The following is an 18,887-nucleotide window of genomic DNA, read 5'->3' as shown; positions in this document are numbered from 1 at the left end:
TCAATAGTCTGTTCCCCCAGATCAGAGGGGCAAAGCTTCTACTCCAGACTCTTTGTGCCCAAGAACCAGGGTGACCTTAGGACAAATCTACATCTCACATCTTTCAAGTGCTTTCCCGCCAATGAAAAATTCAGGAATATACTGCCAGCACAGAATTTGGGAGCTGTACAGTGGACCTCCAGGATGCATATATGCATGTCCCGATATGGGAACCACACCAGAGATTCCTCACAGTCAATCAGAGGATGGTACTACCAATATAGAGCTCTCCACTTGGGGCTCAGTAGTTCGTCTCAGGGGTATACACTTACATCCTACAATTGGCTGATAAGGGATGGGGGTTATCTGCCCTGGAAGCTTCAGCCTCAGCTCAATTTCTGGTGGACACCTTGTTGAAGCTCGGATTTTCTTTCAACTTTAAAAAATCCACTGTGATCCCAACCCAAAGGCTGAGCTTTCTGGGGTTCACATGGGATTCAAGCTGCAAAGGTATTTCCATCCCCGCAGAGTGTTACGGACATGTGGCTTGCGGTGGAGCATTTTCAAAGCAAACAAAGCACCTCAGCCTGGTGGTTCCAGTGGCTCCTAGGCCTTATAGCAACGTGTGTGCTGTGTTCCTCTAGCTCACCAGAAAGATACATATATCACTGCACCTAGTGGACTCCTGGAACCAGTTCACAGAGAAGCAGCCAGACTGCATTCATAGTCCGTGATCCTTCTCCCAGGACCTCGCTTAGTGGGGCAAGCATCTCAACCCAACTGAAGGAGCTTCTATTCAGGAGCTCTGACTCGAGGAATGCATCACCACAGATGAATCGCTCCTCAGATGGGGAGCGACCCTGAGGGTTCTCAAGGCACAGTCTATGGTCACCCCCAACAGAAACTCCTTCAAGTCAATCTTCTGGAGTTGCATGCCATCTTCAAACTCCCTAAAAACATTTCTACCTGTTAAAGTACAAGTATGTCCTCATTCAGATGGACAGTTCTACATCCATGTTCTACTAGAACAAACGGGGGGCACCAGATCTCCTCTATGGCATCACTTGGTGGTGTCCATCTGGGAGTGGGCTATCCACCATAGTATATCCCTCAAGGCTGTTCATCTTTATGTAGTTCTCAACGCGGAAGACAATCTTCTGAGCAGACTGAATTTCTGCAGCAACGAATAGGAAATCAAGCATTCCTTACTCTGGTCCATCTTCCTATGCGGGGATCACCACCAGGTTGACCCATTTGCGACCCCGCACAACCCTAAGTGTCCTCGATAAGCCTCTTGGGGTGGCATTGGTCAGAATTTCTTGGGAGATGCATTGCTGATTCTTTAGGACTCCATGTCCCTCTGTGCATTTTCCCCATGTCCTCTTCTTCCCTGGATCCTGACGAAGTTCCCCAGCTGCTGGAATTTTACACTGTTCCCGATAGCTCCACAGTGGCCAGCTCACTTTTGGCTCTCAGGGAGGACCTTGTTCCCCTACCACAGGGTTTCAACATTTAGCTCTCCAGATGTTTGGGGTTACAACTCCCATCTGCCCTGGTCAGTACAGTCAATGGCAAGGAATCATGGAAGATGTAGTCCAAAACATTTGGAAAGCCAAAGGTTGCAGACCCCTTGCCTACCGCTTCACCACAACCTCCTTCAATAGCAACAGGGCAAGGTTCTCTATTGCTCCTCTCAATTAATGAACTTAGCAGCTTGGTTCCTATGGAGCTGACCTTAGTACAAGTGGGCATATCTGCAGATAACATGAAAGTTAGTCAGGCAGCTAGAAAAGCTTCTACTCTATCCCAGTATGGAAATACATTTATCACTTAATGTGTGCTGCTTTTGTGTTTCATTTGGCTTGTTCACCACTCGGTGGAATCCTGCTGCTCCTACGTAGGGGCTATTGATGCGTACTGCAACCCACAAGATGCCACTTTTGTCTCTTAGAACCCAGTTGTTCATCATAGACATTCGTAAGGATTGGCACGGCTTTGCCCTCCTATTCAAAGGCCTCACCCTGCATTGAACCTTTAAATCTTCTCTGTGTTAACGAAATACAGGGTTTTTCTTCTTCTGAGACATGTACTTCCTTTCACAAGGTTAAGGCGGTCCTAAGCACCCACCCAGCTGTGCTTCCTTAGGTGGTTTCCTGTTTACAAATTAATGCTTCCTACCTTCTTTCCCCCAAACTTCAATCTCATGCATACGTGGATCTTCATTTCCTTGATGTCAGGAGAGCTCTTATGTTCTACATTCACAGAACAAAACGAATTAGAAAATCAGATTCCTTATTGGTAACCTTCGGGGTTCAGCAATCTGGCACACAGGCGTACAAGGCCACCGTAGCCAGGTGGCTTGCTTGGGGTATAAACCATTGTTATTGCTTGGAAAAGCATGCTCTTCTAAAGGGCATTCATGCTCACACTATCATACCTAAAGCCATGCCTATGGCTTTCCAGTGTATTGTTCCATGGTATATGAAGAGTAAGGCTGCCACATGGTCCACTCCCTCAGTCTTCTGGAAGCACTACTGTCTAGATATTAGCCCCAGAGTTGATGCTGGTTTTAGTCCAGCAGACCTGTGGAACCTTCTTGCAACTCATTTGTGATTCTCCTCCCTGACTTTTCCCTTGCTATGAAATCCCCCATCAGAATGCAGGAAAGGTTACAGGAAGTAGGAGTAAGAAACAATTACTTACTCACGCTAGTGCGAGCATCTGTAGGGAACAATTAAGAGATGCTGGCATAGTGGTAGAGGGACCCTCACACATGATCTTTGTATGCCAACGATGTCTGATGAAGGTTACATTATCCCATATATGTTGGAGGTCCTAGAGAACTTTGGGAGGCTGCCGGGATTTAGGATTAAAAATGAGAAGTCGTGGCCTTCCAACTGCCTGCGCTCAAGGGGAAAAGGTTGGGGGGGGGGGAACATCCGGAAGTAGAGATCCGGTGGGAGACGGACTCCTTCGCATATCTGGGGATACAAGTTCACCACACACTGGTGGACACATTTCAGTATAATACAGGGAGGGCACTCACTAACATAGAAGACAGGATGGTTTTCTGGAGGAACTACCCGACACTGATGGAGAAGATTGTGTTGAGTAAAATGGTGGTATTACCTAGGCTCCTATATCTATTTTTTGAATATCCCACACACGGTTAGATTGCCATTCGTTAAGCTCATGTGGGTAGGGGGTATAGACATAAGGTTGCAATTTCCCCACCACGCCAGAATTATCAGGATGGGGGACTTACCCTCACTGACTTTGAACTATACTTCTTAGCGTCCCAGCTACAACATGCAGCTAGATGGGATGTTCTGTAGAACGGAGTAGACAGAACTCTGTTGGATGAGCTCCTAAGCCATAGAAATGGGACAGAGCTATGTTGGAGACAACCAATATAGCTTGCATTGTGTGGGTGGTCCGGTGAGCATGAACGCAAACCTTTGTCAAATTACAATTAAAGGAAGGGTATAGCCCCCACATATTTCCATAAACTCAGATGAGAGGTAGGTTGACAGCTATAATTAAAGAGATAGGAGATGGCAAATGTACTAGGGAGGAAGGCATGTTAATAGGATACCTCTTTGAGGACGTACGGTTGTTGTCCTTTACTAAATGGGCAGAGAGATGTCAGATGCCACCAGGACAATTCCTAAACTTTGCAAGGCTAGTTACAACTTTGGCAACAAAGTGCGACTCCCTACCTGAGGAACACGCAGGTGACACCAATACTCCGGAGTATGCTAACTTTTCAAATGGGGAGACACGCAATGGCTAGGCTATACTAGGCATAGGCACTTCAGGATAGCAAGACCCCACCACAATTAAAGTTAAAAGATAAAGGGCAAAAAGATATAGGTGAACTAATGGATGAGGGTGTATTGTCTAACATATGTTCCCTAATCAATAAAGTATCGAGGAACACTAATTTCAAATGAATAAAATTCCATATTCTACACCCGGTTTACATGACCCCTCAAAAACATAATATAAATCTGCCCTTTAATAAAGGTTCCCAGACACTTCCCCAACGTTACTAACCCACTATTAACAAGCCGCTAGTAGTCCAAGACCAATGGATTACTTGGCTACTGAGACACTGGGCTACAGATAGTTTGGCCGTTGGGATAACAGGCAATTAGAAAATGAGTAGTCAAATATCCAATGTCTCCATTTTAAAAGCAAGCAACAATATCTACCTAGCCAGATGAACTCCCACTTGAATAGTACTGGACACTGGCCCATCTGGATAAACCTGCCACTGTAAGATCTTACTACTCAAACTCACCTACTGGGGTACCAGGTACTGACATAGCCAGCCCGCCGGCACCAGATTCCCCCAGAAACCAATCGCACAAACCTCACTGAGATGCTTCAATCACGAAAAGACAGCCAGACAGCCTTAACACACCTCCCACCATTCATCACAAAAAACCAGAGAGAACAGGACTCCATGGTAAACCCGTAGCCACCGCCAAGGACGTCATCGGCCCGACACACAACCTACCTGAAATACTCAATGAAGAACTGAAAACAAGGAAGGCTCACACCAGAACCTGCACAGCAAAGCCAACCGCAGGGTTGAAGAAAGTAGGAACCAATGACAAAGCGCCTTATCAACACAACACCAGAAAGACAAACAAACCCTGAAAAACAAAAAGACTTACTGCAACCTATTCAACGCCAGATCAATGTCAAAACACAGCACAGAGATACACAAGCTCCTCAATGAAGGTGGGACCGGCATCGTCTTTCCTAACAGAAACCTGCGTAATGAAGGACTTCATGGTATTTGAACACAAATCCTTCCTGAAGAACCTCAAACCCGGGTAGGCCAAGCGAGAAGGGAAAAGGAGGTGGCCTATTCATTGCGTACAAAGATCACCTAAAAATAACAACGGCACCTTCATTAACTATCTAAAGTTGTGAATCACTCTTCCTCAACCTAACCCTGGACCAGCAAACCAATCTTTCATTCAAATTAAACAGACCACACACATACAACTAGATCTTTCCAGTGACGTTTGTTGATGCCACAATGGAGCATCTCTATAGAACACAAGTACCTAATCATACAAGAGTTCAATATCTGGTTTGAAGAAGAAAACACCAACTCTGCCAAATCATTGACCTCACAACTATCCACCATGCACCTATAAACAATTGGTGAAGGGAGCAACCCATTCAGCCCGACATACTTTTGATGCAATCATTTGCACACAAAAAACAAGCTGCAATTGAACCTTAATACACATTCTCTGGAGCGACCACCTGATAATAACTTTCGTGATCCATGCTCCAACACAAGTACATGCCACCCACATAAATCTAACCCCACATTCTTTTTTTTACACTCCGTTTATTGATGGTTTTAGCAGATACAGCTCATTGCACAGTTAGTCATATTACATTCATGTCATCTGACACACCACAATCATATGATGATACATTTGCATTTAAATAGAAGTGTCGTCGTCTGAGGCCATTTGACATAAATACATTTGGAACGGGGCCCATATGTCTTTGGGGCGACTGCTTGTTGGTACCGTCAGTGTGTATTGTTCTTCGCATTCATTTACATATGACCGTTCTCGGAGAAAGTTCTCAACGTTTGGTGAAGATGGGCTCTTCCAGCATTTTAATATCTACCTTTTTGCTATCACACAGGAGATATCAAACAGTTTTCTGGTCGTTTCCGCTCTCTTACCGATGTCCCCGAATAAGTATTTTTGGGGAGTCAGAGAGGCCGGAATCTGAGTTATTTCTTCTATGATTTCAGCCACTTCTCCAGCATGGGGTCTGTCATGGATTCACATGCTCATGAATATTCCCCGTCGTCAGGCTGGGAATCCTCGGTAAAGAAAAAACCAGTATCAGTTTCGTTTCTGATCTGTCTTTCGTAGTAATGACCAATCACTGGTCTCTGCGTCATACTGACCACAGCCAATGACTGCCCTCTACCTAAGCACCGCCTCTGGCAGCCATCTTCAGATTTTTACCGCACGTTCATGTGTTGGGATCCTCGTGCTATTGCTCTCGAGCGTTAGTGCTTTTTTTCGCGCTTTTTCACAAAAAACTTCGATTCTTTCGGTCAAAAGAGCCTCAAGCTCCACCGATCCTACATCCGATCAACGGGGACCCGTGTCGGATTCATCTGTGCCCCTCAAGGGTGAAGATTTCGTCGAGCTACGCTTCGGAGGACTCCAGAAGCTTCTCAGGCCCGGTCTCGGAGATGGCCCAGGAGAAGGGAAGCTCGACGCCCGGAAAGCTGTTCAGGGTCTGCCCTGGATGCCAGCTGCAGAACGTCTTTAAGGAGGACGAACACTCTTTCTGCCTTTACTGCCTTCATGAGGACAAGACGCACGTGGAGAAGGACTGTGCGTTTTGCGGCAACATGTCGGAACGGACCATGAAGGACCGCCATCAACGTCTCGCCAACTGGCTGGAGGGTAAGAGCCCGTCTGGCGAGAAGAAGAAGAAATCCGAGCGGTCTTCTAAGACCTTTGAGGGCGCCCCGGCGACGGGGGCCCAACATAAGGCCAAGCACCGCGAGTCCGCTGGCACCGGGAGCGCCGAACGGTCGGGCTCTACGGGCGCCAGGCAGGGCGCACCCTCCCCGGCACCATCAGCCACGAGCCAACGCTCTGGGTCGGGTAAGAGGAAGGCCGAGCACCCGGCGAAGCTCCTGGAGAGGCCCCGGTCGAGCTCTAAGGCAGAGGAGGAGCGTGGCAGTGCCCCCTCCCTCAAGGATAAGGCGGTGAGCGCACCTAAGGTGGTGAAGGCCTTGATCCATCCGACCAAGCCCTCTATCGAAACGGTCGCGGCGGCCCTGGCTCAGCCTGTGGTGGCTGCACCAGTGGTGGCGACCTCAGGGCCCAGAATCTCCCTGCCTCCTCGGAGGGAGTCTTCTTTTGTGCCCATCGATAGGACCCCCGTGAAACCCTCCGTGGGGAAGAAGAAGGGGGGGGCAGGGCGTCGTCGTAGGTTCGGCCTCAACCTCAGAAGAGGAGCTGATCGAGGTCTTAAGCCACGGCCTAGGCGTGGAAGAAGGCCAGCCCGTCGGAATGGACCCCGACGCAGGTGACGACGACGACATCGTCGAGGATACCGACGGGGCCCCTGCTCGCCCGTCGGACTCCCCTCTGCCAGCGCCGCAAGACAACTCGGCGGCCATTTTGTTGGCCATACAGTCCTTATGCTCCGAGATAAGGACGAGGCTACCGTTACCGACGGAGGAACCTCTCCCGTCGGGGGATCCAGAACCGGGACCTTCTGGTGTTCTCCCTACCAAGAAAAGAAGGATCCATCCACCACCTCCTTTTCAACCGTCGCGCCCCGTCAAGCCCTCCTCCCCGTCCACCCGAGGGGATGATACGGGGACTGACACGGCAGCGACGGGTACGGACGACGAGGCATACGACGAGGATTTTCCGTCGTCGCCTCCCACCAGGGCTTCTCCCCCCGACGAGATCGGATCTTTCCACTCCATGATCTCCAGGGCTTCCGAGCTTTTCCAACTCTGCCCTGAGGAGAAGAAAAAGGAAGGCTTCCTTTATCAGCGGCGCGAGGCCAAGAGGAAGACGGTCCTCGCAGTGCCTCTGTTGGACGACATTTGGGATGAGGGCCTTTCCCTCCTCAAGAACCCTTCCACGACGCCAGCTAGAAGAGACCGGTACGAGAAAAAGTACCGGGTCCCGGACACGGCCCCCCTATGCCTCCGGGCGCAGCCTACCCCGGATTCCGTCGTCTCCGCGGCAGCCAGGAAGAAAGCGGGGGGGGGTGCGGCCTCCACATCGACTTCCCCGCTGGACGGCGAGGGAAAGAAATTGGATGCTATGGGACGTAGAGTCATCTCGTCGGCAGCGACGACGATTAAAGCGGCCAACGCCTTGGCTATCGTGGCCCGCTACGACAGGGAGCTCTGGTACAAGATAGCTCCCCTGCTGGATTTTCTGCCGGACTACAAGAGGGCGGAGGCCCTGAAGATCCTGCAGGAAGGTGAGGTGGCCTCGGACCACGCCATCACCGTGGCGACGGACATCGCCGACACTGGGTTCCGCCAGCTGGGCAACGGCGTTTGCCTTCGACGTCGTGGATGGCTCAAAGCTACGGACTTCCGTCAGGACGTCCAGACCAGAGTCCTGGACATGCCCTTCGACGGGAACAACCTGTTTGGGAAGACAGTGGACGATTCCCTTCAGGCCATCAAGGCGGATACTGAGACGGCCCGGGCCCTTGGAGTCCTGCAGCAACGACGGACGCCCTTTCGGAGCGGCGGAGGCAAGGGCGCCTCCAAAGGTTCCGGCGGCGTATTCGCTTCCTACCGTCAAGCGGCCCGCTCGTCGTCGCAAGAGGCCTACAGAGGACGAGGCAAGTCTAGCGGACCCCGCCGTCGTCGCCAAGGAGGTCAACGCGGCAAGGCCGCGTCCAAGCAGGATTGAACCGGCCGTGGGGTCGGGCCCCCACCGAAGCACCCCGGTGGGAGGCCGGCTGGCGGGCTTCGTCAGCGTGTGGGAGTCCATCTCCACCGACCGTTGGGTGCTGGACGCCCTGGCCCGGGGCCACGCGCTCGAGTTTCAAAGAAGGTGCCCGCGCGTCCCCCCCGTGGCCAGGAAAGAACTTCACGTCCCTCAACTTCTCTTGGAGGTAAAGGCGATGCTCAGAAAGGGCGCCATCGAACTCGTCCCAAAGAGGCTTCGGGGCTCCGGAGTCTACTCGAGATACTTCCTCGTGAAGAAGAAGACGGGAGGATGGCGCCCCATCCTAGACCTGCGACGTCTGAACAAGTTCATCAAGGCGCAGAAGTTCCGGATGGTCACCCTCCAGCACGTCCTGGGTCAGCTGGAGGAGGGAGACTTCCTATCGTCGTTGGATTTGGAGGATGCCTACTTCCACATTCCCATCCTAAAGGGGCACCGAAAATTCCTCAGATTCGTGGTCCAAGGGCGTCATTACCAGTTCAAAGCCCTTCCCTTCGGACTACGGTCGGCACCCAGGGTATTCACCAAGTGCCTCGCACCGGTGGTGGCGCAGCTGCGCCGCGAGGGGATTCACGTCTACCCCTACCTGGACGACTGGCTCATCCGCGCCAAGACGAGGGAGCTCGCCGTGGTCCACACGGCAAGGACCGTCCAACTCCTCACGGACCTGGGATTCTCCGTGAACTACGCCAAATCCCACCTGGTGCCCGCGCAAGTCGCACTGTTTCTGGGAGCGAGGCTCGACACAGTGTCCCTTCTGGCCTCCCCGTCGGAGGAGAGGACCAGGACCATCTTGGGCAAGGTGCAGCGGATGTTGGTGGCCGACGCGGCCAAAGTGAGGTCCATCAAGTCCCTCCTCGGGATGATGTCTTCCTGCATCTACCTCATTCCCATGTGCAGGCTCCGGATGCGCCCGTTGCAAGAATTCCTGGATGCGCGCTGGATCCAGACGACGGGCAGCTTCGAGGAAAGGATCAAGCTCGACGAGAGTTTCCGACGAGCGATACGGTGGTGGGGCACCCGCGCGCATCTGACGGCGGGCATGGACTTCCAGACCCCAGCCCACCAGGAGACTGTGACCACGGATGCCTCCCTGGAAGGGTGGGGAGCGCACACCGAAAATCTGCACGCAAGGGGACTCTGGCTCCCGACGGAGAAGTCCCTGCATATCAACGTCCTGGAGCTCCGTGCAGTGTTTTGGGCCCTCAGGTCCTTCCTTCCGTCCCTCAAGGGCAAGGTGGTGAGGATCTTCACCGACAACACCACCACCATGTTTTACATCAGGAAACAGGGCGGAACCAGGTCCCCAGCGCTGTCCAAGGAGGCGCAGGACCTGTGGCATTGGGCCGTCGCCCAAGGGATTTTTCTGGTGCCGTTTCATCTGGCAGGGATAAAAAACACCATCGCCGACTCACTCAGCAGGGAGCTGCGCTCGTGCCACGAGTGGGAACTACGGCAGGATCTGGTGGATCGCCTCTTCCGACGGTGGGGCACACCCCAGATCGACCTGTTCGCGACGGCGACGAACACCAAGTGCCGGAGGTTCGCCAGCAGGTTTCCCCAGACGAGGAGCATGGGCGATGCTTTCTCGTTCCCCTGGGAGGGCCTGTTCCTCTACGCGTTCCCTCCCTTGCCTCTGCTAATCCGGCTCGTCAACCAGCTCAAGAGGTCACGGTGCAGGATGATCCTCGTCGCACCTGCGTGGCCGAGGCAGATATGGTTCCCGGACCTTCTGGACTTGTCAGCGTCCCCGCCGATCAAGCTGCCGGCGGACGCGGATCTACTCTCCAGGGAAGGAGGCGCCATCCTCCACCACGACCCGAAGTCGCTGAACTTGCAGGCCTGGCTCCTGCAGCGCTAGAGTTTGGAGGATACGACATACCGGCCGATTGCAGAGAGGTTCTTGCAAAGGCCAGGGCGTCCTCGACTCTTAAATGCTACGGACACAAATGGAAGAGGTTCTCTGTCTGGTGCCACGCACAGAAGATTAACCCTCTACGGATTACGGCTCCCCAAGTACTGCCGTACCTGCTGACGCTGGCCAAAGCTGGTCTGGCACACGCGTCCATCAAGATTCATCTTGCTGCGATCTCCCGATACACCAGAACCACGGGGCGGGCGTCCTTGTGGTCTCATCGTCTGGTGAAAGAGTTCATGAAGGGACTGTTCAGATCGTTCCCGCCGGTGAAGGCTCCGGCCCCGGCGTGGGAGCTCAACGTGGTGCTGACCAAGCTCATGGGACCTCCGTTCGAGCCTCTGCACTCGGCCCCGTTGAAGTTTCTATCGTGGAAAACAGCTTTTCTTGTGGCCATCACCTCCGCACGACGAGTGGGAGAGATCCAGGCCCTTTCCTGCAAGGCCCCGTACTTGATTTTCCACGACACGAGGGTAGTGCTCAGGACGCACCCCTCCTTCATGCCCAAGGTACCGTCGGACTTCCATCTCAACGAACCCTTGGTGTTACCTGTGTTCTTCCCGTCGCCGGCTGAGAGGACTTTGCACTCGCTGGATGTAGCTAGAGCGCTGAAGTTCTACGTGGACCGCACGAAGGGTTTTTCGGAAGACGTCACAACTCTTTGTGAACTTTGGACCTGTCAATCAGGGGAAGGCTCTCTCGAAGGCTTCCATCTCCAGATGGCTCTCCGGCTGTATCATGTGCTGTCACCGGTTGGCAAACCGACCGCTGCCTGGCCGTCCGAGAGCCCATTCCACCAGAGCGATCGCAGCTACCACGGCGTTCCTATCTGGTGTGCCCCTGCTGGACATATGCAGGGCTGCTACGTGGAGGTCGACGCACACCTTCACGAAATTCTACTGCGTCGACCGGGATTCCAGGGAGGAGTCCAGGGTCGGCCAAGCAGTGCTGCGCAACCGGTTCGCCTGAGGTGAGCCTGGTGAGGAGGTAAGATGCTTAATGTTGAGTTGATGTGATGCTTAATGTTGAGCCTTTGCCACCTCCCGTGGTTGTGCATGTGTGTACTGCTATGTATTCTTTATTCATGAGCATGTGAATCCATGCCAGACCCCATGCTGGAGAAGGAACAAGTTACTTACCTGTAACTGCTGTTCTCCAGCATGGGTCTGGCATGGATTCACATGCGAACCCTCCCGCCTACCCCTCTGCGGCTCTTCACTTGGTCATACTGCCACTTCACGTGCTTCCAAATCTGAAGATGGCTGCCAGAGGCGGTGCTTAGGTAGAGGGCAGTCATTGGCTGTGGTCAGTATGACGCAGAGACCAGTGATTGGTCATTACTACGAAAGACAGATCAGAAACGAAACTGATACTGTTTTTTTCTTTACCGAGGATTCCCAGCCTGACGACGGGGAATATTCATGAGCATGTGAATCCATGCCAGACCCATGCTGGAGAACAACAGTTACAGGTAAGTAACTTGTTCCTTTTCCCCAAAACCTAGCCACCAAAGGACATTCCCAGTACATGTGAAACGACCCAGCTTGAGGAGTTTTGCATTTAGGGCATTCCCCGGTCCCATCAGTTGTGAATTTGGCCATTTTAGCTGGAGTGTAATGAGGTCTGTTTAGGGCCTTGAATTGCATCAGCCGTGAGCCAGCATTCAGTGATACGGTTTTCGTGAAAACACTGTATTTGGTCCATTTCTCGTCTGTAATTGTTGTTTCCAGGTCCTTTTCCCATTTGGCTTTGACATCATTGAGTGTGGGGGAGTGTGTTAGCATCAGTGCATACAATTTGGAGATATCCAGCCCTGTGCCTGATGTTGCTGCTGGGATGAATGGGTGTATGGGGGGGTTCGTCCAGAAAGAGTGGCCAGTGTGCATTAAATGCAGACTTCATTCTGTAGTATTGGAGTGCTCTGAGTGGACCTCCTCCCACCGCATTACCAAAGTCCTCCAAGCTCACAAACTTCCCATTCAGGAACGTGTCCCACATTTTAATTTCTTTATTTGGGTCCCAGGTTCGTTGTAGCGATTTGTCTAGTGTTGGAGGGATGCCGGGGTATTTCCAGAGGGGAATGTCTGGGTCATATGGAATGTCTATTTTTAATTTTTTCATACAGAGTGCCCCATACTCGAACCGTACTTTTTACAGGGTCATAGTTACATGAATCTTTGTAGTGCAGATTGAAAATAATGGAGCAGAGATCGATGGGCGATGCAGCAAATTTCTCTAGCCATATATGGGGTGAACGGTCTGATAGGTCGTACCAGTGTCTGGCGAAATGCGCTTGCACAACCTGGTAATATAGTTTGAAATATGGTGCTGCGATACCACCGGAGCAGTATGGTTCAAACATTTTCTCCCATTTCATTCGAGCAGTTTTCCCATCCCAGCGGAACGTTATCACCATTGAGCGTAACTTTCTTTAAAAAGGTTCTTCCCGGCCATATGGGTATGTTCACAAAGAGGTAAACTAGTTTAGGGAGTATGACCATTTTTAAAATGTAACCCGACCATACATAGATATGGGTAGTTTGGCCCATGTCTGGAATTTAACGGTAAGAAGCTGTAGCACTTGTTCGTGATTTTCTGTGTATAGGGTCTGCCTGTCTCTGGATACCAATATGCCCAAATATCTGATGTGTTGGGTCGACCATTTTAGCCCTGAAGTTGCCATCGGGCATATGGTGCTTGGGGTCAAGGGGAAATCTCTGACTTTGCATTGTTGATCTTATATCTGAATATTCAGCAAATGTATGTATATCCATTATAAGGGGCGCCAGATTGGTTTCAGGATCCCGGATATACAAGAGGGTATCATCTGCATACAGTGAAATAGCTTGGGTTGAGCCTGACATTCGTATCCCTCTGTCCCTATGTTTCTGCCCAACGAACATCGTCATGGGTTCTATGGTTAGTGCAAATAGTATAGGTGAGAACGGGCAGCCTTATATGGTGCCTCTACCTAGTAGGAATAGATCTGAAATCGTACGGTTAGTGAGGACTCTAGCACCTGTTGCTGTATACAGTCATTTTACATATTGTACAAAGTTGGGGCCCATTCCAAACTTTCTTAACACTGATAGGAGATACACCCACGACACAGAGTCGAACGCCTTCTTGGCGTCAAGGGAGACCGCTACTGCGCATGCTCCTGGGTTTATTTGTGCCATTATTCCAAACAGCCTATGGAGATTCAAACCGTAGATCTTGTAGGGATCAACCCACATTGGTTGTGATGGACCAAAGTCGACATGTTGGGGAGTAGTCTATTCGCCAGTACTTTCGCAAACACCTTGGCGTCTGCGTTAATCAATGATAGAGGTCTGTAAAATGACATGTCCTTTGGGGGACGTCAGGGTTTCGGCAGTACAGTAATTATTGCTTCCCTCATCAAATCGGGGAGCATGTTCTGTTCCAGCACTTCCTCCCATACTTTTAACGTTATCGGGACCAGTTCCCTCTGAAATTCCTTATAGAGTTCGACCCCAAGCCCATCTTAACCTGGAGCTTTCCCAGATGTTAATGCCTTTATTGCTTCAGTAATTTCTTCTTCAGTTATCGGTTGTTCAAGGGCCAACTTAGTTTCTAAAGGGAGTTTCGGGAATTCTAAATCGTTGAGGTAGTCCTGTATATCTGGTTCTGATTTGTTATCTCGATTGGCGTGTAACTCCTGATAAAATTTAGAAAATTCACGGTTTATGGCCTGTTCCCCTGTAATCACCTCGCCCTCCATTGAATTAATATTTGTGATTAGGGTTCGTTGGCGATCTGCTATCATTAGGTTAGCCAGGGACCTTCCCGCCTTGTTACTTTCCCTTATCTGCGTGCTCGAGCTGGGGCAGCAATGTATTGTATTTCCCTCGTGGCTAATTTATTTTAGTCCTTTAAGAGTTTATTAATATCAGCTAGGGTATTTTTATTATGAGTATTACTATAGGCAATTTCCAGATCTCGAAGTTGAGTCTCGACTGCAGCCAATTCACGTCGTACGGATTTCAGTAGGCCCGTAGTTTTGAATATCAAGGCCCCCCTGATCCATGCCTTAAATGATTCCCAGAGCGTGGAGTATCTATCGACCGTGCCCACATTGTTAGTGAGAAATTCCTCAATTTCTATATGTAGGGACTCAACTACATTAGGGTCCCCAAGTATATTGGCAGCCATTTTCCATCGTCTTGGAGGTTTCGAAATACCAGCTTAAGTGTCACAGGGGAGTGATACGACAAAGTACGGGGATGTATTTCGCATTTCCCCAACAAGTCTGACATGGAAGTGGAAAGGAGCCAATAATCCATACGTGACTCATGACCATGGCTGCGGCCTGAGTATCAAAAAAGTGTGCTCTCCCCCCATGCTGGATCCTCAGCTTGGCCGGGAATATCAATGCATATGGTACCCGGGAGCTCTCAGTAGTCTTTTGACTGGTTTGTACGATCTCCGACTTGCTTGGACTCCTGCCGCGAAATCCAGATATATATGAATATGGCTCTCTTCGTACTGCAGTGTACCTTGTTCCCTCGCCAGTCTGAGTATTGTATCCCTGTGTCTGTAATTAAGAAGGCGGGCAATTATTGTATGGGGGTGCCCCTGGTTTGGGTGCAGGAGCCAGCATGCGTTGTGCTATTTCGACTAGGAAGTGGGCCGAGAAGGATTCTGTGCCATAAGAGACTTAAGGAGAGACTAAACCTGGGGCTCCATCGCACCTTTCCGAAATTTCTCAGAGACACCCACTATGCGGATATTATTCCGCCTGGATCACGATTCGAGATCCTCACACTTGTTTTGCATCTTGGATAGGTTGTTTTGCAGCAATGTCTCAGCTGTGGTGGGCGATGGTTTCTTCGTTGGTGCTGATTCTCCCTTCCGCCTCTGTGATACGTGAGCTTTCCTTGTCCACCCTCGCCTTCAGAGATCCAATAGTAGCAACAATGTCTTCCAGCTTTACATTGATCGCCAGAAAGCCATTTTGTACTATGGTCGTTAGCCGGTGCTCTCTGTCCCCGCCCTCACTTTCGATTTGAGCATTGGACGCTGTTGCTGCCTTAGTCGGAGGGCCTGGTGCCTGACTGTTCGTATAGGAGTCCATTGGGCCCTTCTTTTTTGCACCGGATCCCTTAGTCATTGTGTCCGATATCTGTGGTGTTCTCTTTTTAGTGTAACAGTGTACGAGGGTATGCCAAGCAGATACTGATGAACAAGAGTGCATGAGAGATTTGAGGTTGTTTGGTCCCCTGGTTACCAATGGTTTGGTCGCTGGGTTCCGGGCCCTTATGGGACGGATAACACTCGGGTTGTGGGCCCGAAGGAGTGTGGCTGTTGTATATTCACCAGGGCCGTTTAGAGTGTGCCATGGATCAAAGGTGCAAATCACTTGCAGTCTTACACTGCGTCCTTCCTGGCCCAGGGCGGAGTGATCGGATCAATGCGTGAGTCTCGCCAGAGGTTCACCGAGTTTCACTTTGACACTCCCCAAGCAAAGTTCATTATGAGTTTCGCAGTTAGCAGGGCTGTCCATCACTCCTCTTAACCCAATTATTAATTTATCGCACTCTTCAGGCCTTCCCAGTGGATTGCATTCTTCCACATAGCCACCCACTACTCCGGAGCTATGACCATAGTATTTGCTGTAATTTTATAGATGTGTGGATTCCCTTTCTCAGGATCGGGCCTCAATCATGGTCGGACACCTGACATTCCCTGCAGTCTTAGGTTGATTTTGTGTCACTTTACACTGGCCGTGTCGCAGCCGCCCCTCCCACGTCCTGGTAGAGAAGCTGAAATGTTTATTTACCACCCATGTACGGATATGAGTGAGAGTTGGAATCGCTGGTTCATTTCAGCTGTATTCAAGTTGTACACCAAAGTGTGGGTGCTGTTAGTCAGAATCCGGGCCCCCTTGTCCAACCACATAGTGTGGGATCCACCAGTACAGTTCAGCTGTTATGTACGTCTATCTCACTGAGTAACTGACTGTCAGATGTCCCTTGGACTTCCCCCCTCCACTCTTGGTTGTCAGGCCGCCAATAGTCTGATAAGGCTTTACGGATGTGGAGCCCACCTTTGCCCGCAATGTTCTACACCTTGGCCAGTTCCTGTGTAAACTTTGTGGACTTACTTTTGTTGTTGCGGATATTGCGGCCCTTGAGGACGCACACTCTCTCGCAAGCCGGTGTCGCTCGCAGTATGTCAGACATAAGTCGTGCCCCACCCGGTGCGACCTCCAGCAACTGTCAGATGCCCTTGTTTCTCGCGGGCACGGAATCCGGTCATCTGTCCTTCAATCAGTTGGCCCCCCCACTCCCCCCGGGTCGGCTTTGGGCCAGGGCTGTGTACAGTAAGATATGTACCCGGGGGTTGGAGAGCAGTCCTCCGGACTGTTACGACACCATATGTAGAGCCTTTCTGCCATCCTTACAGCCCCCAGGGCCGCCTCTGTTCGGTGCGGGCTGACTCCCAGTTTGTTCCCAGCTTCAGCGTCGCAAGCGCCTGCGGCTATGTGGTGTGGTTGTAGCGCGGGCTGCGCAGTAATCGGGCGCCAGGGATGTACCTCTCAATCCGGGCCAGTTCAGTCCGAGGCCCGGGCATATCGACAGTATCCGTTCTCACTCGTGGTGGATTTTTGGAACACCGACGTCCCGGGGCACCTGTGTGTAGGTTCCTTGGTTCACTGAAGTGTGCCTGGCGTTCCTCTCACTGCAGGCCTCGTACAGAGAGCGGTGTCTGCACTGTCCTCTCGGTCCCTCCCCCACTTCGCAGCAGCGATGAAACAGGGCAATCTCTTGGAGCTTGTGAGCGGCCTGTGCTGTAGCCTTGGCACGTAGGATTTTTGACATAGCGGTACTCAAGAAAGGCATCCAGTAGTCGTTCCGAATTTTCACACAATGTGCCGAATGTTCTGAGCTTCGATCTAGTGCGTTTTCCTGCTCCACGGGTGGCCCCAATACAGAATGGTCACAAGTCGGGATTTATGCGGGTCGGAGCTCTGGGATCAGGCGCCGATCTTCGATGTGCGCAACAGCGCCCCCAAATCTAACCCCAAATTTAAAAGAAAAACTGGAAATCCCTCAACACCATGAACCTCAACACCAGAGTGGAATCCACAAAACCACCAAATGCTCTCCTGAACACTTTCAACAGAAGTATTGAGGCTTTCCAAAAATGGACCACAGAAGCTCTAGATACTTTATTACTGAAAAAGCTCTTCCTCTCCCTCCCAAAAGAAAACAGCTGCGAAGTGGTTCATACCCCCAGTTTAGAGCCTTTAAGAAAACCAGAAAACTGCAACAAGCCTGTTGTTAACCCTGATTGGGATTCATTGAATACTGACATTTCTTCAATCTCTTTGGCTTCTGGTAATGCTGGATCTCACATGAGAGCCACAGTCAAAGAAGAACGACACACCCCATTAGTTTGTCATGGCGGACCTAAAACCACAAGTTACTTTGAATGGGGAAGAGACAATTGTACACAGAAGCGAGCCTCTGGCAGGAAGACGTCTTGGCGGGGCAGAGCCACGCTAGAATGTGGAGCTAGCAGTAGCCTGGAGAGCAAACAAAACGCTTGCAAGACTCTAGAGGGCTGGCGTCCTGAACATCAAAGAGGCCCGAGTCAAGAAGGGTAAAGCAACTAAAGCCATTGTGGGCCTGGGGCCCATTAACTGGCGCCAAAACCAGAGTGCAGCGGAGCGACCAAATCCCTGAGCTACGCACAAGAGGGGTACTAGCTACTGAGCAGCAGAAGGGAAGCGAACACCCCTGAAAAGGTAAGGCTGTGAGGGAAGTGAACGGCCCTGAAAAGGTAACGCTGTGGAGAGGAGCGAACTGTGTGAATCAAGGCTGGGAGAGCCACAGGTGTTACAGGAACCAGATAAACCCTAACAGAGACAAAGCAAGCCTATCAGAGGGCCTAAGGGCTTTGGGGAGCCATGGGAAACCAGAAGACAGAAGCCACAGGGATTATGGTAGCCCGGAAAACCCAAACGGGCAGATACCAGACTGCCTGCCTGCTAAAACAAGCCTAATAGAGGGCCTTAGGACTTTGGGCAGTCATGGAAACAAGAAGCCCAGTGGACATAACTGGGAAGAGAGAGAACCTGGAGGGTTCAATTGGCTGAAAACAAGACAAGGACACGTGGGACATGGTGGAATTGTGTAAAGAAAACCTAGTCTTTCCTGAGGAAAGGGGAAATGTATGACGTTTATATAAAGATTGAGAACTGTGGCGTACAGAACCTGAGTGTTGGGCCAGACAGAAGCCAAACACAGAGGCCATTGCTCCGGCATCATTCTTTGAGTAAAGTTGTGTTTGTGTTAAATTTTCTTAAATGGCAGGGCAGTTAGCTGAATAGAATTTGGACTAAAGACAGTTTCTTTTAGGACATGTGTCGAGCGCTATTAGTTTTAGTTTACTAGATGGGGAACTTCCCTCACAGCAGTAGGGCTAGATAGGCATTTTATTCTTAATTCTAGTCCGCCACAATATACAGACTC

At 51.0% G+C, this 18,887-nt stretch overlaps 1 protein-coding gene across 2 annotated transcripts in view; it reads left to right on the top strand.

The window, feature by feature from the left end:
- Positions 1-18,887, top strand: part of NME7 (NME/NM23 family member 7) — a 2,086,428-nt gene that overhangs the window by 2,066,885 nt on the left and 656 nt on the right. The window lies entirely within an intron of this gene.

Source organism: Ambystoma mexicanum, chromosome 7p, assembly GCF_040938575.1.
Source record: "Ambystoma mexicanum isolate Mex_15411 chromosome 7p, UKY_AmexF1_1, whole genome shotgun sequence".
In the NCBI taxonomy this organism is placed as follows: domain Eukaryota; kingdom Metazoa; phylum Chordata; class Amphibia; order Caudata; family Ambystomatidae; genus Ambystoma; species Ambystoma mexicanum.
The sequence above is the reverse complement of the archived record's forward strand: the minus strand, read 5'-3'. Positions and strand labels throughout refer to the sequence as shown.